Genomic DNA, 6,089 nt, shown 5'->3' on the forward strand with positions numbered 1-6,089 from the left:
GCAGCTGGTTTGTTGCTCCCCGTTTTCTTGCGAATTCTATCGTTAATGTTGTCTAAAATACGCATGAAAGTTTTTTAATTCACCGATGTAATCATATTGCAATTATGGTGGGCAGTCGGTGTGCTACTGTATGGTGCCGCAGGAGCTGCGATACCAGCGAAGGCGTCAGTTTCCACAGGTTCCTCGACGATGGCAGGTACACGTACTTTCAAGCTCAGCGTTTTTCTTTCTGCTTTCTGACCTCGTTAACATATCACACTTCACTGTTCTCGCTTTTGAGTTGTATGCTAACACGAGTGGACAAAGCTCATATTTCACTTGTACTTGCAAGGTCTGGTGGGCTCAAATGAACGAGTGAATTATGCGATGGCATGAGCACGACTTGGCCAGACTGTTGATGAAGCCTACTTTCCAGTGGCGATGTCACAATAGGAGAATGACCGGGATAGAAAATCGTTTCTCCCTTCTCTGTATTTCTGCACCTCTTTGAGGCCTTGCATATATCCCATTTATGGGTCGTTTCATCGGTATCACGTGTTAAAATGCTCATGTTTTCTGCCATTCTGTAGGCATCCACTATAATGTGATTTCTTTGCGTGAACCTGCTTGGTATTCTCAGCCTGACCGCAATATGTTGTAATAACAACAAACCCGGGGGTCTTCAGGCGTACTCGTTGAAAGCAAGTACTGAAACTGTAGCAAAAAAAATGCTGATGCTTTACGCCTGTCCTACAATACAAGTTGGTTATTGTGAGCGCTAGCTGACGGTGGAAACGGGCAACAAACGTCATCTAATTTGTTTCGTCTCTTTGAAGTACTGCGAAGGCTAGTCGTTTACGAGCTCACGATGTCTGAACAAGGGCCTTTTACCGCTTGCTGACTGTCAATAAAAGATTATCTTTCCTTCTACTCACTCGTGAATTGTTCTTACTGGTGCCAGTTGCTAATGTATGCCTTTCGGCTCCATGTAACCTTCGTACGCACAGGTACTGCGTTCCGAAGGGCGCTTTGGCGTGCTGCTGGGCGTATCGACGCGCTCAAAACAAGCGGGCGAAAGATAACGAGACCTCCGTAGCCCTACGCGAGTCCCGGCCTCTTTCGTCCACTTCTGTTTAAAAAGGATAGAATAAAAAACCAGCCGAGGCACCCGCGTATGCGCATACGCACCCGGTACTAAAAAAGGCAGCCATTTGCTTTTTTTCTACCTACAAAAAAAAACAATAAATTTTGTTTTCCGCTTCCTGTTTACGCAGCGCCATCTCTTGGGTGCCTTCGGTAGTTCCATGCGCTACCGCTGCTTATCTTTCGTACCGTTGTCAAGGCTACAGTTTCCCTTCTCTAAACTGGTTCTTTATTCTATGACGTAACGGCAGGTAACGGTTCACGGTGCATTCGGATGGGTCTCGCGCTCTTTCGTTTCGCTGTAAAAGTTTCCAGCCACTGCCGGCCGAGACACTCGCTTTCGTTCTGTTTGTTTTGACTCGTTGAAATGCTTTCGCGAAACGCATTCAGCAGACTTCGGGAGAACGAAGGGACCGTTGAAGCGTTCACCGGATGAACACTCGTTTCAAGCCCGAGAATATACGAACCGGTGAGTATAAAAACCCACTGCTTCAGCTTTTTTACCAATGACCGTGTGGGTGTCACACGGAGGCGACCCACTGCAATATTAATATTTTCAACGTGTCAAACTCTGTCGATGAGAAAACGTGCGATCCTTGCGGCGTGGCTTCAAGTGGGAGCAAGTTGCTGAGTTTATCGTTCGGTTCACATTAGGCTGTTGCTAGGGTTACGTCCAGACGTAACTGTAGTCACCGCTATCGTTACGTCCAGACTAAAGTCCCTAGATTTTTCCCTCTTGAAGAGCAGGGAAAATCTAGGGACTCTAGTCATGTGGCTTTCCACGAACGTGAGTACATTATTTTCCTGTTGCTCAGTGAAGGCCCTCTGCGCCCTTCGGGCGCGGCAACCTAATCGTGGCTTCGCCCTCGCTTCGCGAGTGCGGCCATTTCGCTAACGCTCAATGGCCGGTTGGCAGGGTCACGGTCACGCGCTACTGGCCGCTGTCGCGGCCACGCGCTGTTTAGCTCGCGCAGCCTGCCCCTTCGGGGCAGGCGTACGTAACCCAAGAGCCGCGTCGCGCTTCTCTGGCAACAGACTTCAGCAACACCCGAGACAAAAAAAAAAAAAAAAAAAAAAAAAACCAACAGCGAGGTTCGAACCAACGTCCTCGCAGTTCCCAGCACGACACGCTAGCCACTGCGCCACTGAGGCCAATCGGTTCGGCAGGCCTAACGGGCTGTATTTGTATTGCCACGCTGGACGTAACTTTTAAGACTCGTTATTCTTACGTCCAGACGTAACTGCAACGGCTCGTACCGTTACGTCTAGACGTAACGCTAGACACTCCCTTCACATTAACCAGGCCGCTGCAATAAAGAAAGGCAACTGCATCACCAACGTCTCGCATGTATCTTTGTAACTAGCCCGCTTATCAGTGCAAAAAAAGATACGAGTTATATTTTGCCGCAGTCGCATTTGAGAAGCCAGGTTTAGAGGTCTAATTTCTCCTGTTGTCAGTTTAGGTTATTTTTACTACACATTTAGTGCAACGAAAGCTTCACATAATTGTGAGTGCACATTCACTTTATTGTGATAAAGAAACCGTCACTATAACAAGAATTTTTTTTTTCTGCCATAGCCTCCTGGTCTGACAAAGAAACAGCTGTGTGCAATGAGCAAGGCACCTGTTACATGACACGCCTGTAAAGAAGCTAGCCCGAGTGAAACAACATGCATTATAAGGTACGTTTACATATATGTATAACAAACCGCTGTTTTTGTTCACTATGTTTATATGTTTATTTTTGCAAAGTTTAATATGTACTGATAATGCTTATCAATATCTGGTGATGTCATTGTTTTTCCAGGATTGCCGGGCAACGACAGGATGACTACCCCCGAATGTCCACTCTGCAAGTGCGGCGAAACATGTGAACGTCTGCTACAACAGGTCATCTTGAACCTCACGCTTGCAATGCTGTATTTGTGAATGGTTTACCAGGCATCTCATGGAGGTGTGCCTACAATCGTCCACAAGTATTAGCTGTCTACTGTGTCATGCAACCTACACCGCAATAGCGTTGAAATTGAGCACTAGCTCCGTGCATTAGTTACGTTACCTGGCACTGCTGAGCTCAACGACGCAGGTTTTATACCCAGCCACGGTGGTCACATTTCATTGGGGGCGAAATGCAAAGACACTCGTGTGCTTAGATGTGCGTCTGAAGTTCAGGGAAAGACGAAAGCTTGAAGAGACGAAGCATTTGTTAACAAGAGGTGTCGCTGGAGCAAATGTTTCGACAAGCAGTCTTGTCTTCTTCAAGGCTACAACTGCGTTTGTTTAACTCCAGTCAGTTAGAATCAATCTAGAGTTGCCCACTACTGTATGACTCATAATCATATCATGCTTTGCATGTGAATCATCAGAAATTATAAATTTAAGGGTAAATATATAGAAGTCTGTCTGGCTGGGCAAGATTATAAGAATAAAAACGCTCTCCAGCCACATTTAATCATTAGTCTTCTTAATTTAAAAAAAAACTAAGAGACCAAACGGGTCCCGAAACGTAGGGTCAGTTTTTTTTAAATTATAAATCACATTACAAAACAAACATCACGGCAGTGAGAGGAATTAACAGTCTTTCCAACATCTAATAATATCTAGGGTTTAACATCCCAAAATCGCGATACACCGTAGTGGAGGGCTCCGCAAATTTCGACCACCTGGGGTTCTTTGACGTGCACCTAAACCTAAGTACACGGGCCTCAAACATTTTCGCCTCCATCGAAAATACAGCTGCCGCGCAACGTAAATGCAACGTTTAGTTGTGCCTTATGAGACAGTTTACACACTATGCTCAAAACTGTTTTGCCTTAATTAACTGTGTTTAGATCATAGAAGTTTACAAAAAGATACGACAAAGCTTTACAAGGCTGTGCTCAATTACATTAGCCTTTGCACATATGTTCAATGGGCTCCTTCAAATTATTTACAGCTAATAAACAAATTATAAGTGTGACGAGCACCTCTTCCAGCACAGCTTCACCAAGCACGTTTACGTTGTCGTGATGAGTGAGATTGTGTTCAGTGAGTATGGTAGTGTTTTCTTTTTTGCATAGCAGAGAAACGTGCCAAATTTGTTTGAACACACCTACTTCTGCTGTTTGATTAAATTAACATGTCGCAGTTGTAGCACCTACCACTATGAAGTGAAAATCTGTAAACTACTGTCACGAAAAAAAACCTAGGAAATCGAAGAGGTAATTTAAAACATACATGAACTTGGACTTATCCACAGCCACACTACAAGATTTTACGTATTGTCAAGGGGTCGTGACGTCGACGAAAGCAGCAGTCGGTGTGTCCAAGATGAAACTTTTTATTCGGCCGAACTTGTGGCCGGGAAACGAAAAGTCAAACTACAGCAATACACACTGCACACTGATAGCGGCGAACAGGCGTCAGCCGTCGATAAACTGATCTGTGGCAAGGCGCGTCGGCATTTATACCTGCGGCATCGAACATTCGAGCATTATCACTGGTGGCTGCGTTAGTTCGACAATCAACTGAGCTGTTTGCAATTGCACGCTCCAGCCTAGCAGAAGATCCTAAAATAATCTGGAATGTTCCCAGACATTCTGGCACGGTTTGTGCAATGCAATAACTACACGTGCAATTGGCCAATAACATAAAACATAGAAAGAAAGGAGCGCATGTGACAGTATTTCAAGCCGGAGCTTCTAAAAGTAGCAGGAAGAATACATACTTGTGCTCCCAAGCCCAAATATATTGAAAAAGTAAATAACACAATAACAAGTATGCAATATATATATGACCTTTATTTATCCAGCATTGGCACAGGTTCACATCGTGCCCCACAGTTTGATTTCGTGAGTGTTTGCTTGCAACAGAGTGCTCAAGTTCTATCGACATGTCTATGTGATACAGAGATTGTGCTTACGGCTGAGCAGTTGTTTAGTGTTCTGTGCGAACACCAACGAAGATGTACACTGCATGCCTAAAGCTTATTTTCTTAGAATTGTGCTTCTAGAATCTGTAAGCACTCGCCTTATATCTCTGTTTCTTTAGCATTCATCTACGCTGCATACTCAGCAGTCCGATTACTACTAGCGCCAAGAAATTCTAGCTGTAGAAACTGTGTAACTGAACTATATCGAGGAACAAAACGAGCCTGAAATATTTTCTTCCACCTATTACCTGAATACGTACTACCTATGGTATGGCTTCACGGCCGAGAAATTCGTGCCTGCCCTGTAGACACAACGCGATATTCCTTATTTGTAACGCATTCAAGGTGACATCGCAGAGCGAGAAAGATGCAGAACTGTACGCATCCGCGATTGTTTACGTAAAAGATTAATCAAAACTACATTGCTCTCACTGCGCCAACTATCTGTCGGCGTAGCGCACGTTTCGTTTCCGACTCCACACCATGCACTCAAAGATCAACGCAACCTGGGAAGCGCCGCATAACTAAAGGAAGGATAAGACCGTTGTCCTAAAGCTATGCTGTTAAAACTCGGACGCTGCTACACAACGAGAGCAACGTTCTTTCAGCGATCTCGGTGTTCAGTTATATGCACATATTTGTCAGCTTTCAGACCGATTACACGCGTACGGGTTGAAAGCTTTCGACGTGTATGAGTGACTTGTTTTGCTTGGACCTGACTGTATATATTGCTTGTACCATGGCTTGTACCACCTTGGGGACTCACAATAAACGATGCAAACCTTACTTGATTGACGCTGTTTTTGCCAGTCGAGGCCAGTTTGGTCACCTGGCGATAAATATTACACACGCGAGCAGCGATTTAGCAACGACAAAGAACAAAATACCATAGGGAGCAAAACGCGCAGTAGCGCGACCAGGGCGAACCAACCGCAAAAACGCGTTTGTCTAATGATGATGATAGTACTTGCAGCGCCATCTCGCCTCGCTCTATTACAGTTCAGTATGCCGCCGCTACCCTTATTTCCGTACTACAGTTTTCGTTCTGTCTGTACT

The 6,089-nt window shown here is 45.0% G+C and overlaps 1 long non-coding RNA gene across 1 annotated transcript; it reads left to right on the plus strand.

Moving 5' to 3' along the window:
- The first annotated feature begins 1,323 nt into the window (after positions 1-1,323).
- On the plus strand, positions 1,324-5,867 carry LOC125756618 (uncharacterized). The gene is made up of 3 exons (XR_007414639.1): positions 1,324-1,591; positions 2,702-2,805; positions 2,931-5,867. It is a non-coding gene; the product is annotated as an uncharacterized LOC125756618 (long non-coding RNA).
- Positions 5,868-6,089: the final 222 nt, after the last annotated feature.

Source organism: Rhipicephalus sanguineus, unplaced genomic scaffold (genome assembly GCF_013339695.2).
Source record: "Rhipicephalus sanguineus isolate Rsan-2018 unplaced genomic scaffold, BIME_Rsan_1.4 Seq312, whole genome shotgun sequence".
NCBI classification, from domain to species: Eukaryota; Metazoa; Arthropoda; class Arachnida; order Ixodida; family Ixodidae; genus Rhipicephalus; species Rhipicephalus sanguineus.